The 16,344-nt window shown below is 41.6% G+C and overlaps 1 long non-coding RNA gene across 1 annotated transcript; it reads right to left on the reverse strand.

The window, feature by feature from the left end:
* Positions 1-369: 369 nt before the first annotated feature.
* Positions 370-16,323, reverse strand: LOC138292611 (uncharacterized). Its single transcript, XR_011202736.1, has 3 exons — positions 15,781-16,323; positions 15,077-15,149; positions 370-4,616 (listed from the first exon to the last, which is right to left on the reverse strand). It is a non-coding gene; the product is annotated as an uncharacterized lncRNA (long non-coding RNA).
* Positions 16,324-16,344: the final 21 nt, after the last annotated feature.

Raw genomic sequence — 16,344 nt, forward strand, 5'->3', positions numbered from 1 at the left:
CCAGTATTAAAAATGATCATTGTCCCTGGCAACACATAAGTCTTAAGATACTCCCTGAAACCATGCTAGTGAGTTTCACTGCACAGTTCAGGTAGGAGGCTGTTTCAAATCTTCATTCTGTATGTTTAAATGTGCATGGTAAGATTGCAAAGAATGTATTGTGCCATACATTATCATACATATTAAGTAATAGTCATTTCAGGCCATGGGATAGCTCTATAACAGGTATCAAACTTCCTTAATAGCTTAAAGAGAAATTGAAAGGCAAAGCCCCTTCCCCTCTGGTAAAATGAGCACCATATTTGGCAGTTTTAATTGAAAATCAGAAGCAAACCATAGAAATTCAAAGGCAAAAGGCAGAACTGAATTTACATGTCTTTTAATTTATATTTGTCAAAAAATAAGAATGGGAATCAGAAAAATAACATCGGTTACCACAAACTAAAGAGCCCCAAAATAGGTGAATATTTGCAACAAATAATAACATTTGAGCACATTCTAACTAAAGTTATATATGTCATCTGCACTGCAACGGTCTCAAAGAGCATCCCTTGCCACCACGGTCCTCTCATTTTAAACACTCTTTGTATTTTCACTGTTTTCTCCTGAGAATTATTTTGTTTTGTTTTATTTTTGCAACAAAAAATAGAAAATGTCTAAAAGAACTCTCCAGTGAGTGCGGTGTGTTTATCTTTGCATCAGGAGTGGATATGGACATGTTTATTTATGCCATGCCAGAGCGGACATTAAATAGTTTATTTATGTAATGCTAGTGGACAAACCTCTGACCAAAAATGTTATTGGCAACAGAGAAAGTAATAAACCTATAATGGCATTTATTATTCTAGTGCAGTGGTAAAATGTTATCTCATTGCCAAAGCACAGCCTAACTAGAGCAATCGCTGCCTACTATGTTCCAGGTTAACTAGTTTTGTGAAATTAATGGGGAGAGTATTCTCTCTTTTTTCTCCAGTTTGGAGCAAACAGGTGCGAAGTGTTAACCAGGTTGCAGCCCCAAAAAATGTTGGGAAACATCTGGGCTCACGGTCACAAAACATATTTAAGGAGATCTTTTTTTACTGAACAACTTTAACCCCAAGTGCTCTGATTAAATACTTTTCTAACTTCACACATGAAAAAGAGCATAGCATAACAACTCATTATAATCTGCCTCACCCGAGACATGGCACCTACCCACAGAGGTAACAGCATCTCACATGAAAAATCCTGTTTGTTATTGCACACATAAAGTGGTTTTAAAACCCATTAGTGATATGACATCATTATTGCAAACTGTGTATTTTCAACCCTGGGAAGCCAAATGTTTTCTTTGCATGAAATATAAAAAATACAACTTGGGTAATAAGGAGCAAGAATGTCATCCTAAAGACCTCGTAATGTTAATAAGGCACTCGCTTTTAGCCTTATGTCTTATTAATGCCCAGAGATGACTTTCCAAACTGTGAAGAAGTCTGTGGTCAGTAGAGTGAAAGGGGATGCATCTGTGCTGAGCGAGGCCCGGGGCTGTATACGTGGCCTTTACATGGAATATGTGTGGCATACCTGCAGGAAGCATCAGTACTATTGCATGCCTTAATAGCATGATAGCCTTTATGGGCCATATTGCACGCTTACACTTTATTTATTTCAGAGTTTTAGACAATGTCATGTATCTGATTGTTGGAGGCAGAGTCACAGCCCACAGAAGAAGCTCATGGTGTGCCCATTGTACGGCATAAAGTATTCCATGCAGTACATTTTAAAGATATTACAAGTCGCTATGGAGGTCTGTGACCATATAGAGGAACAAAGCTGAATTCCTTTATAGCGTCATGAACATTCTAAATGGTCTGCAATATCCTTTCAGATTATGGCAGAGAATATGTTATGGCTTAAAATAAATGTTCACACCATCACCTTTCCCACAAATCACTTAAATCCTTTGCGGCTTTCCCCTTCACATGAAAGAGGTAGTACGGTTGTGGACATGAAAAAGAAAAGTGAAATCTATAGTGCAAAAATACATGCACCAAAAAGCAGTAATTTTTGGCAAAAAGATATTAGAATCACTTTAATATATATCAGACTAAAAAAGGACTGTAGCTCATAATGAGCAGTAATATGCAGAGAAATGCCTTCTTACCTGTAAGAACTATGGGGCATATTTACAAGAAACTGGCGCATCAATGCTGATGCACCAGTTTTCTTGTGTCGCCCCTGCACCACATAACGACATCATGGGTGCGCCGTATTTACAATACAGTGCACCATGGCACGTTAGGCCAATAGCGTCAACATTTTTAACGCTATTGTGGTGCTTAGCTGCACTAGCGTCAAAGTATTGACGCTATTGCAGCACAGTGCAAGGCCCATTGAACAAAATGGGTACGTCACTTGAACACCTGCTTTGAGTAGGCGTTAAAAATTATGCCAAAAATGGTGCAGTGAAATCTTGTAGATTTCTCTCTCCATTTTGCGGGCCTCCTAACTCTGGAACGCCCCATTGCATACATTATGCCTGACGCAGGCATAATGTGGCGCAAGGGGTTGCAAGTGGCACAATGCATGCATTGCGCCACTTTGTAAATATGGTGCAGCAAAAAGTGCCTCCTTGAGCCACATTAGCGTAAAACAAATGACACTAGTGTGGTGCACGGAGGTGCTAGGGGCTTATAAGTCTGGCCCTGCGTGTCAAAAATAAACATGTTGACACAAATAACAAATTGTTGCTGGTCACTGTTCATTTTACGAAAACAGATCAGCGCAACAAAAAGCCAGTTCTTGTTTTTGTTGTTTAAACTGCTGCTGTAATTGGGGTCCGTGACCTCCCTCTCACTTTGAAAGCTGGCTTTGGCAGTCCGCATTATAGGATCAATTGAAATACGTTTTTTCAAAAGTTACGTAATTTTCTTATTACAGTAGAAGTGACTAGAGACCTCACTGCTTAACTATAATAAGGAAATTACAGACGTGTTTTTATACTGTGATTGAAGGCTCCCAGGGTAAAGCTGGCCTATGGGGCAATAAAACAATGGCTGACGAGCTAATCTGACCGGTCAGTGTGCGGCCCGATTTTTAGGGTCGAGCCTGCGTTGCATGCGCTCGCGCATGCGTTTCGCAGCGAGACTCTTTTGTATTTAGAAAAGGGCTCGGAGCCCTGTCAACTTCACGTCAGTGTTTTTTATTGGTTCGTGGGCTTCCCTAATAAAATCTGCTTGCTTTCATTAGTCGAAGGCACGCATATGGCATGCCTTTTCCAGTGGCTAGCCTCCTCCAGCGCAGCGACCAAGTACAGAAAACATGCGAGGCTCGCTGTTTTCCATCAGGCTCGTGGACTTTTTTTTCTCTAATTTACGAGCCCGATCTCGCTTGGCAGAAGTCGAGCGCTTTACATACTTGATTTCACTTTTTCGGGTTATGTACATAAATGCACTTTTGCCCGATAGGTGAAAAGTCGGGTTAGGAGTTTACAACGCGATCAGCTCTAACATGAGCAAACGCGAGACCCGTTGCATTGTAAATGCTTGTTGGTTGTTTGTTGACTGGTTTCATGGTCTCTGGGTCGGTTTTTACTGTTAATTTCCCTGATATAAAAAAAAAAACATTTACCGTAGGAAGCGCAAATCTAAGCAGTCTTCCATACCTTGCAAATTACTTATATAGTACGTCTTTACAAATTCAAAACTGCCCCAATTGGAAAACGTGGGCAACATTTGTAGCTATCTAATTTGTTTAAAGGGACCGCTTTTATTTTGGTACCCATGCCTACTTTGTGTCCCAGTCTAACCCTGCAGGTCCCTATGTAGTATATTCTTATATCTATGTAATTCTATCTGTACAGCTGAATATCTGTCAGTAAAAAGGAATCCAAAATTTGAATGATGTCTAAAGGGTCTAGCAATTAAAAGAAAATACTTCATTTGTTGTTCCCTAATCCTGCAACAGTACTAATAAGAATTAAAGATAGTTCCTTGTTAATGTCTAGTTGGATTTTGTGAACTATTGTGCCTTCATTTACCGAAAGAGCATTTATGAAAGGTGTTAGTCAAACATTGATTTCAGGAATCGGGGCATAAGCATTTTAAGGCATTGGAGGTTGGTCAGATCACCAAAAGCCAATTTTGGGGGTGTTGAAATTTGGAGGTTAGACTTCTGTAGAGCAATGACCAGGGATGAACTGGTGTGGAGAGATATTGGAAACACGTTCAACAGGTTGCTGTCTAGAGGTGCAGAGGTACAGTTTACACCCATTCTAGTCGTTTAAAGGCACCTGCCAGCCTAGTATTTACTTATAATCCACTGAACATGTTACCCAACATCGCTTGCACCCATTTATGAATCAACATAACAGTGCAGGTTACTGAGTTGCCAATTTGGCACTTATTAATGAAGGACACAATATACATACATTAAAAAAAGACTACCCACGCTTCTGCATTTAAAGGTACGCGCAGTCACATGGAACATGCTGAATGACATATTAATGAGGCGCTTGGCAGGGCGATGGTCTTTTTCAAAGCACCCACTGCTCATGGCACAGCTGGAGATCATTTCTGTGCTGCAAGTGCAGCATCCAAGGCGTCTGTCACTTCTTGTGGCACTCCACCATCTGCAGTCTTTGAGAAGCAAGAGGGAAAAGGGACATTAGCTGTGAAAAATGGGCTTACTTTAGCACTTGTTGCCTACTGTTTCCTATTTTAGATCAACATTTTTTTTTAAATACCCTTTGCCATTAGCCTGAGAAATCTGGCCACTTAAAAGAGAAACGTGGCAGTCCTCTTTTAGTGCGACAAAATCAGCTTAAGGGCACAGTGATGTCAGTCAAGATGCAAAAGACTCAATCCCAGATTATTAGCGTTATTAATAGCATAAAGTATCATACGTAATGACATACACATTTGTGCAGGAATCAGATGTGAGATGATGATTTGCATATGAATTGTCAAAGTTTCAATGCCAGAGAAACAGTTTTCATAAAACGTGTTATAGTAAGTAATGTGTTGTTCTCCAACACTAGATATTTTATGGAAGGGCGTGTTTTTGTGTAGATTAGCCATCAGTAAGGCTTTTAATTTTGTAGGATTGACGCTATATCATCTGCAAGGACAAGAGGTGCACTTGCCAGTATGCACATGCAGTAATGTTTTCAGAATGTAGGCAGCAAGATATACATCACTGCTATTCATCTGCCTTTCAGAGAGATGTTGCACGCCAGTACTGCCATCACCATGCTTCCATCATTGGAAAACATGGTGACCAACCCTAGAAATGGCCTATTAGCATTATCTTGGCACAATTTAAAGCACAATGCAATTCACCTGGCTATGACCTGAAGGTCAAAGGGGTCATTTGGGCATTGCTAAGATTCACGGGCCTTTGACGGCCCCACACACTCTTCCATGCTATAGCTGGTCACCATGACAATGAAAAATGTCTGTGAAGGGAGAAATTCATGCCAATTTGAACATCCATTCTTGAGTCCAATATCCCTCTTGTTCAGCGTGCTATGTTGTTGGGTGTTGCGATTCTCAACAATTTCACAGATAAACACATGAGATACTTAACATATTGATAGGAGAGCGTCTGCTATCCAGTAGTACCTGGGCACAAGGGTTGGGGGGGTCTCTGGATCACGTGTATACTCAAAGTTGAACAACTGTCACCCATGGGTATTCCTGTATGAAGAATAAGGTTGGTTTTTCAATGAGCAAGAAACGAGGATGAGATGCCAGAGGACGGGGTGAGAGGGGTTCTATACAATAGATGAGGTGGGCTAGGTGTGTCTTGCTCACTGTGCGGTGCTTGCACATGTTGACAGGCTATTAGTGGTACTGGCAGTATGTATCTGTTAGGTAAGTTTGTAAAGTGCTGTTTTCAGCAGTCTAATAGTAAAATATACATTTCACCGGAAATGTCTGGAAATACAATTGATGCATATATAATTTGTGAATCACTACTGGTAAACTCTTGAGCAAAGCCTGTCTCACTTGTCACACCAATACAATAATATTTTCTGAATTATACGTTGTATTGCAAAGCCTCTCTCTCTCATAGGTCCACTATTAAACATGAGTTTTTGGTCCTTCCCGAACTAAGAGCAGAGGGGCCACCGCAAAGCAATCAGCTTAGTTCAACCTAGGGTAAGGTATTAAGGAGTGAAACTGCCATTCAAGCCACACTAGACAAGGCGAGTGTGAGGACTTGGCCTTGAACACCCTGTGGAGGGTTCGTCTTCTAAACCTGACACCTCCTCAGAGGCTTGAGCACCCCATGCCTTCTGAAACTCCTTGGCTTCCCACTCCTGCCCTCTCTTGTTCCTTCCAGTCATCTCCTGCTCTACCACCCCAATACCTCTCCTGTTCCTTTCTTTCTGCCTAATGGCTAGGTGCCTAAATGCTGCTTCTCACAAAACAATATCTCTCTGCCCAGTGGGACGCTTGTTTTTTGGGAAACATTACTTCATCCACAAGACTTATTACTCATTCCCCCTAACTTGCCCCCCCCTTGCTTCTCTTTGGCTCTCTTTTCCATGCTTCCTTTCCTTTACACCCTCACCATCTTCAGTCAAATTCGAGGTGATTTATGTTTCTTAAGAAATAAGTGACATAACATTTGAGAGCACAATCATAAAGCAGGGCCCAATGCCTTATGATTTAGTATTAATAGACTGCGTTACTTTAAAACACATGATTTATAAAAAGGCAATTTTATTCTGGGAAAAGTGCACCATGTAGATACAGTTTTTCATGTAGCATGAATGAACAAGTTACTTGCTTCTGTAATGCTTTTTCTGATCAATATGCTATCTAACCGCAGGTTCCTCACCTTTAGAATATCCCTAGGTGCCAGCCTTGATCTGTAAGATTTAAACAGCAATGCTCCCATGTGTCTGTAGGTGGTGTCTTTTAGTTCTACACAGACTCTGTTTCACCCCAGAAATGACGAAGGAAGATGCATACATGTACCACCCCTGTGTGCTGAAGTCAGTTGCTTTCTTGCCTGTCTGTAACCTCAGACACGCAGCTTAACAATAATTGATTATACCAGCATGCTCATTCCTGGATTGGAACCTTTTTAGATTGGAAAAGAGACTATTCCATTGAATGGGGAGGCAGGAGGGCAGCAAGGCACTTGCTGTTAGATACAGTATCCACCAGAAAGAGTGTTACCAAATGTGAGTAACTAGTTCTTCTGATGACTACACCCAACCGCAGATTCCTCGAATTTAGAATAGATACCAAAGCAGTACCTCCCAAAGTGGTAGGTTTGTGGAATATCTCAGATCAGGAAGTCCTGCAAAACCAAGCAAACAAAATGTCCTTCCTGACAGACCCAGCTAGCAAGGTAGAAAAGCATCATGGACGTGTGCACTGACGCCCACGTCACAGCCTAGCAGATGTCAAGTACGACACTGCGCATCTCAACGCACCGGTAGCTGCCTTGGCTCTGGTGGAATGGGCCCCAAACCCTCTGGAGGCTGCTTCTTGGCCAATGAGTAGCAGGTTTTGATGCAGAGTATTATTCACCTTACACCAAAAGGGGTGCTGTTCCTATAGAAAGGGTGGAAAAGGAAAAAAGAGGCAGGTTGGAATATGAAATGTAATGGGGAACCATTGGAATCAGAGACTGGTACCCTCACATACCCAAATGGCTGTCATGCGCTGCAATGCCCAATGGACCCCACTAGAGGAAGGAGAGATTTTTTTGTAATCCGGCGTAATGATGAATGTGTGTGTGAGGGTATAAAGAGTGTAGGGTGAATTGGGGGAGAAAGAAAGTGGATTAAAACTATCTCAGGTATACTGGATTCATTGTAATGCAATGGTTCCCTGGACAGAGCTAAAACTGAGAAAACAATGATTGCTATCATGTGCCTAAATGTGCGTAGATAGCCTTAGTGTATGTTATTGAAGGGTCGACATGTTTAATGTCTAGAGGTCCTGCCAGATCCGTGGAGTTTCTAAATATTTAGGTTTCTCACTATGAAGGCAAAGGATATATGTGAGTTTCACTTCCAGTTTGTGGCACAAGACTGCATAAAAGACCCCCCCCCCCCCCTCGTTTCTAAGTAAAAAGGCTACATACATCTTGCAGAGTGTGTTTAGGTGACTGCTTAATCTGTTTCTGTGATTTAAATAGTGTTTAGAAACTGTCTGCATCCCCTGTTTTTTGCCTTAAAAAAGCCACATTTCAGACAGCGCAACAAGCAGTATTTCAGTGTTTTTTTAAACAATCCCTCCCTTACCTGGAAAATAGACTCTGCTAGCTTCGAAGTGTGGATTCAGCCTGTCTGTATCCAAGGAGATTCTGAAAAGAGCAGCAGCTGCCTCCTCCCTGCCCACAGGGGCTGGGCTTCAGTTAACTTGCCCCTTATATAAGTTCCTATTGGTTGTTGCATATGGTGTTATGATAGGTTGTTGGGGGCTGGTCTTTCTATTGGTTTAGGGGTTAGAGTTGGGCTTGTGATTGGTGGTAGGGCTGAGATTCTGACTGGTTCCTGGTTCTAGGGCTGGGGTTGTGATTGGTGGTAGGGCTGAGATTCTGACTGGTTCCTGGTTCTAGGGCTGGGGTTGTGATTGGTAGTAGGGCTGAGATTCTGACTGGTTCCTGGTTTTTAGGGTTGGGGTTGTGATTGGTTGTCAGGATTAGGGGTATGATTGGTGATTAGGGCTGGGTCTCCCATTGGTAGTGAGAATCAGGGTTACAAATCTGATTGATTAGGGTTAGGACTAGGTTTCTATTGGCCAGTAGGGCTATTTAAGCCTAGGGCTGAGGATGTCTCAGTTAAGGGCGGAGAGGACAAGGGCAGTTGCCTGTTTGGGCCTGTTCAGGGAACAGGTAGGGCCTGGGGCCAGAAATGCTGCCCAATTCTCTATTGACCTGAAAGGACTTTACTCCCTACACATCAATCAACAGGCAAACACATTATCTGCAAAGACATCCAACTCTTGCATCACAAACTGACTGCGGACAGATTGCAATGTCCCATTATCCAACAAGATACCCCTTATACAACACATATACATATATCCTCCACAACTACAAGTCAAACCCCTTCATTCTCACACCAAACACTACTCTGTCCACTCCCACTCACATAACCTGCCATCTCCCACACAACCCAAAACCACACTATACATTACTTTCAGCCTTCCAGATACACACTCCCTGTTTAGACAAACCAACAACACTACCCTCTGTTTGCTCCACACAGACCACCATTCATCATAACAATCCCCAAACACAGCCTTCCAACACACCATCTACAAACGCCCTTCCCCTCTCTTCACCAATTACACAATTACACACAACCATACAATCCTCACACTCCACTCCACCACACATATTACCTCTTCCACTCATCACAATTAACTCAAACTCCACTGACACACATCCATCCCCTCTTACACACCTCATACATTCATCTCCAAAACACAACACCCCCTGTAAGACTAATTCAACTCACCAGCACTAACTCACATACAAATTCCTCACCGAAAACAACTACATCAATATCCCCTCTCACTATTCCACAAAAACAATACAGACCACTCACATCAGCACAGCAAATCAACACAAACTTTCATTATACTTATTGTCACACCCACTCCCACCCTCATGACTACACAAAGAATGCAAATCCCATCCTATCTTTACCCCTACGTTCTCACTCTTCACAAACACCTACCACAAGCACCCCAACCCAGCAACTTTCATTCACTCGCCTCTCCTCCATTGCACAATTTAGAGCCTTACATCATGATCCACATGCTCCTCCACCACCCCTAACCCATACTCCATCCACACTAAACAGACGCAAACAAAATAAAAAACATGCCACTCTTAACAACTTCGCATCCCCTTGTCTATTACATATTAAGACTACCCTACAAAAAACAGTACACACTTCATGTCTCTCTTAGCCACCAAGTCCACTACCCACACACACAGACCCAACAAAATGCCTCCTAAACCTGCTGGAAGAGGAACACTATATTGAAAAACAGGACTATTGTGACCCTCACACAGTTATCACAACTAACACACCTGCTTCAAGCTCAAATTATACTGCTTACCCTTCTCTTAAGCAAAACAACACCGCCTCTAACACACTTTTTCTAAACTGCCAGCTCATAAATGCTTGGTCACTCTCAAAAAACAAGCACCACATCTACGACCTGCTCACAGACACACAACCTGACTTACTATTCATATCAGAATCATGGTTGGTAGATGACATGGCCCCAGTGTTGCACGAAGCCCTTCCTCCGGACTATCAAACCATCACACAAAACCGTATAGGCAGGAGAGGAGGTGGACTAGTTATTATATTCAAACAGGCAATAAATCGTAATAAAACAGACAACATTTCCATACAAGGTTGTGAAGCCCTCCTCACCAGATGCCACCCTACTCCAACTTCCTCCTGTAGCTTTTGCCTCCTTTACAGACTTCCACCTAACAACTCAACATTCCCTGACGCTTTGCTAGATACAGTCTCAAACCTTATTACATTATACTCAAACCTATGCATTTTTGGGGACCAAAAACATTTGGTTTGACAAACCCAAAATGCCCCATCCAAATGCTATCACCACTGGCCTAGTCGCATTGAACCTACATCAGATTGTACACAATCCTACACACATCACTGGACACATCCTAGATGTCATTTTTGCTAAGACTGAACTATTTACCGTTCATAGCATCATGCCAATCACATTGTCAGACCACCATTTGATAACTTTCCAACATAAAACCCCACAAATCAACACACCCTACAACTACTTACATACATGCACCTATCAACCTTGGAGCAAACTCAATTTTGATGACTTAGAAACACAACTAACAGCCAACACAGATCTAGATACAATTAATTATGTTCCAACACTTTATGAGTGGCTACAGGAAGCTTTTGATATCCTAATACCACTCAGAAAAACTAAACACAACAAAAGAAAACCAACATTTTGGAGAAACACAGAACTTAAAAAGATAAAGCAACAAATCAGAAAGTTGCAGCGGACTTGGCTCAAAACAAACAAGTCAAGACAAACTGCAGCTACACAAACTTAACAGAATATACAAATCATCAATCAAAAAAGCTAAAAAAAAGGTACTACTCAGACAGAATTCAAAATGCTAAATCTGCAACCAAAGAATTTTATACAATTCTCATTGAATTTCGAAAACCTACATGTATGGAAGGAAGTCATCCCACTACTCAAGATTTCACAAACAAACTGGCAACTCATTACACAACCCAGGCAGACACATTGGACTCCTATTTAAAACGGAAGAAAACCATCAGCACCAACCCCTTTCCTAAAATACCCTCTAAGAATAAACCAACCCAGCCTCTACAGTCTTTCAAACAAATATCCCAAGGTGAATTTATGGATTTGGTCAAAGCAAGCAGACCTTCTGGTTGCCCTTCTGACCCTTGTCCACCACACATCTTCAAGAGCATTCTTTTATCTACTTCTGCTGCCACGCCTGTAAGAAGAATCATCAACAACTCTTTAACTATAGGAACTTTTCCTGTAGACCTGAAAAAGGCATACATACGACCATTATTAAAGAAAACATACCTAGACCCGCAAGACCCCAACAACTGCAGACCAATCACAAATGGACCTTTCCTGGGCAAACTGATAGAAAGAGCAGCACACGCCCAGATGTCACAATTCATTGAAGACAATTCTATACTTTCAGACTTCCAAACTGGATTCCGCCCAAGAAGAGGCACTGAATCGGCACTCATAGCAATCTGGGATGATCTTAAAAACACAGATGATCGCAATGGAGTTGGTGCACTGCTTCTCTTGGACCGCTCGGCTGCCTTTGATACGGTTGACCATGAGGCCCTAATTCAAAGACTCCACGAAGCCGGCATGGAAGGGACTGCTCTCGACTGGATTACACCCTACCTTCAAAAAAGATCTAATATCATCTATTCTTCCCCCCCCCTTCTCATCCAAACCCTACCTCACAAAAGCAGGATTCCCCCAAGGATCAATCATCTCACCTTTGCTTTTCAACATCTACATGATATCATTACCAGAACTGATCAATGATTTTCATCTCACATGTTACAACTATGCAGATGATACACAAATACTACTTAAATTAGAATCCCTCAAAAACATTGAAAACTCAGAAATCTTCAGTTGCCTCAGAGCCGTTGATCAGTGGATGACCTCCAGTAAATGCCTCCAAAACAGAAATACTCATATGTGGTGACTGGAAAAGTTATGACCCACTGTGCGCCTGGCCTGATGATCTCGGACCACCTCCTCAATTATCCAAGGAAGTTAAAAACCTTGGAATCACCATGGACTCCAAGTTAACTATGAATGCCCAAGTGGACAAATTAGCATGAACAAGCTTCATCACCTTGAAGACTCTATGACGCATCTTCCTCCACCTCGGATTTCCACACAAGGTGCAAGCTACTATCTTGCTTTTACCATCCAAATTGGATTATACCAATGGCCTCTACCATGGATCATCTCTATCTATTATGAAAAAACCACAACGTATTCAGAACTCCGCTGCCAGGCTACTATTACATGTAAAGCCACAAGCCCACATCTCCCCTGCCTTGAGAGCACTACACTGGTTACCCGTTGCCGGAAGATGCACTTTCAAGCTGCTTTCTATCACCCACAAAGCTATACATAGAACAGGACTGCTTTTTATCAGAAACAACATAACCAAATACATTCAACAAAGAAACCTCCGCTCAAGATTGGCACCCTGCCTTAGAACACCACCATACAAGAAAAGACTATAGGTGGTACATCCTTCTCCGGACAAGCAGCCAAACTATGGAATTCATTACCCCCAACTATAAGAGCCACAGATAATTATCTTGTCTTCAGAAAACGACTCAAGAGTTGGCTCTTTCCTTCATAACCACCATATTCAAACACCTATGGACTGCATATGCCTATGTTGATAAATATTTTTTATCTGATTATGTGTGTATTCTAGTTATATATAGTTCTTTAGAAAATATGTATTGCTACTATGTCATAACAATAAACTACACACACACACTCTTTAAACCTGTTTAACTAATGTATATTTACTCATGGTTTAAACATGTATATGTATGTACATATATGTGTGCATATGTGTGTGTACTCATGTGTGTATGTGTGTGTGGGTGTCTGTGTGTGTTTATATATATATATATATATTTGTGTGTATGTTATTCTATGCTTAACATGTTAATAGGTCATTGCATAACTCCTAGATAAGTTGTTATAATAGATACTTATGAATCCCTGCTCTCATCTTATATCACACTTATCTACCCATCACCATATGGCATGTCTCTATCAATCTATCCTCCATTTCCACTCTGACTCATCTCAAATCCATTCTACTACTTTCATCTCCTAAATAACGCTGCCCAGCTCTTCCCCCACTTCCACATCTAACTCACCCAAACCTCACTTCACTACCATGATCTCCCAAACAACCCTATTATATTCTCCCTCATTTATCTCACCCTGCTACTATGATCTCCCTAACCCTTTCCACAGACTCTTCCCAGTTCCATCTCCCCTTTGCATATCCCAAGCCTAAATCCTATTACCATAAACTCCCAATTAACACTTCTGGATTCTTCCCTCCTCCACCCCTCCATTACTCCAGCCAATCTGGAGTAGCGTGCTACTCGCCGAAAAGTGCTTCGATGCCTCGTCAGGGGTAGTAAGCGCTATATAAATACTATTACAATACAATAGAATATTCAAGCAAAAATATGTCAAATTACAAATGATCCAACGGTTGAAAAATTAAAAATGTACATGACAGAAAAGAGGCAAGGCTGTATTCTCAGAATTGATTTCAGGTCCTAGTGTTTCAATTTAGTTGCAGGCCTTTCTTTTTTTTAACATCTTGCACCAGTTACACATACACCGTATAAACCATCTGTGCAACAATCATATCCTGATTACCCATTAATTCCCTAAGCCCAGAATGAACCTCAGAAGTGAGGGAAAAGAGAGGGGGTCAATACTTGTGAAGCAGCGCTGAACCACATTCTTCTTTCTTTCCTCAGTAGCCTTCACTTTGTATTTGCTATCTAGTGTGACCAATTTAGATTAATGCACTTAGATAACGCCCTCCTGGTTCAGTATCACTTTCTGTTGCACTATGAACAACATTTACTTCTGACTACGACACCTGCACAAGCAGATAAGTAATACATCACTTACGCCCCATTTCCATTTGCCTGGAATTCAGATGTTGGGGGAGGATATCGGACCTGTGTCTCCTGCCCCATACCCTCCATAAATCCAGGAATTAACTGTTAAAGTACACAGAATGGAAGCCTATAACCTAGTGTAGCTCATTTGATATTAGCCCCTCATTTAAAAAAAACAAGACACGGTGCTGCCTCCTTTCTGGCACGCTCAGCCAAAATATGGAATGTCCTTCCAGTTCAGGAACTTAGAAAGTGAATCTGTCTTTCGCAAATCCTTGAAGATGTATCTCTTTAGCCAGTAAACTTTTAATCTACTACGTTTTCAAGGTTGTAGCGCCGGGACACTCTTGAGTAGCTGTTAGTGCTCTACAAGTAACGTCATTCATTCATTCACAGAATGGGAAATAACATGCACTGAGTCCTTTACCAAAGAAAGAATCTAAATTTCAGGATATTTACCTCATACATTTTCGCCCACTCTTAGTAGGATGAAAATGCAAGCTGACACATGGGTTGTTTAACAACGTGCAGAAATGCACCTGGTTAAACCAGACCTGATGTTCCTGTACCCGGTAGGTCTGGGTGAGGAAAACATCATCCCACGGAAAATCAATCAGAATGTTATCACCCTTTCTGGGTACCTCTCCGACTGAGCTCTGAGGGCCTCTGTTTCTTTTTAATACATTTTTACAAATGGCTATGATTCATGCACCACGTACAACTAAACATGCACCTTTCTCAGACCTACAGCTTCCTGTTGCGCACCCATGATTCAGATGGCATAGTTAGTTATTCTTTCATCTCTACAATGCAGAGCATAGCCATAACACTTTTTCAATGAGAGCTCTCCACCTTGGAAACAGGAAATAGCAGCTGACTGAGGCGCTTCAACTCGCTCTTCTTCGACATGATGAGATTTTCCTTCCTGCAGCAAAAAGATACACTAATGAGAACCCATCCGATTTTCTCCGTCCATTGCTTAATATACTTTCTCTCAGGGGTAACAGTGAGCCCTCCCTTGCAATTGTGCGTTTCAAATGTGCAATTTAATAGTATTCCAAGATGGCTACCCTATTCTGATGCCAATCAGCGGCTCCTATTTTAGTGTTTCTTCTACTACTATGGTGTCCATTGCACCCATGTTGCCATACCAACTTGCGTACGTTGAATATATTGTTATTTATTCACAGTGTTAAAAAAGAATTGATACAAAAGCAAAAGAAAATGAATTGACCTCTGACTATCTTCAAAAAGGAGGTGGAACTTTACAGAAAATAAGCTGAATTCTGTGGGTTCAAAAAGACCACCCTCTGCAAGAGGCTACATTTATTATTTTACGAGATTATTTAACATAATAATGTGTATATAGAATTCCACACAAGTTCAATAGTAAATCTTCATGGAGCCTAGGTCTACACTGGTTTACCATCCGAGCCACACAGATGGGTGTCCACTCTGCTCCTTTACTTTGATTGGTGATCATGGGGTCTGGCCCTGTCACTTACTCAAATGGATGATGTGAAAGTAGTAGAGGGGTGCTAGCTTGCTCTGTATACCTGAGGAAGTCTTTCTTCGTGTCCAGCAGACTACGGCTGAAAGCAGCACTCTCCCGAGATCGCTTGTGGTACATGGCCTGGATCTTAATATCTGACTGTTGCAGGCGCCTGAAGCCTCGGTGGATCACGCTGGCGTAAGTTTCAGCGGAATGGGTAGGCTCTGAAAGTTAAGGATAATTGGTGAGGTTGTCTACCGCTAGCCCCTCACCAAGTTTGATTCATCCCTACTTTGTCTACCCGTGCACAACTCCATTTTAGTTAAAATGTGTGCAATTAATTGTGGAGGTGGGCTGGAATTCAATATAATCCCCAGGTGCTTCTGAATTCTTGCAAAGTGGCATTGTGTTAGGTCTCAACTCTGGGCATGGGGCACAGCTAAGGTAAATATAGGAAATGGAAGATTGGTGTATACGTTCACATGTAGGCTTGCTTTATTCTTTGGGAAAGAGCAACTGCTAAGATAAATGTAAGAATTGCCAAATAGGTGTAAAGGAATCATCATATGGCAGGTTAACCTTTAAGTGCGGTAATAGCAATAGTGCTACACAGGCAATATATGAATTT

This window comes from Pleurodeles waltl, chromosome 4_2 (genome assembly GCF_031143425.1).
Source record: "Pleurodeles waltl isolate 20211129_DDA chromosome 4_2, aPleWal1.hap1.20221129, whole genome shotgun sequence".
Lineage (NCBI taxonomy): Eukaryota > Metazoa > Chordata > Amphibia > Caudata > Salamandridae > Pleurodeles > Pleurodeles waltl.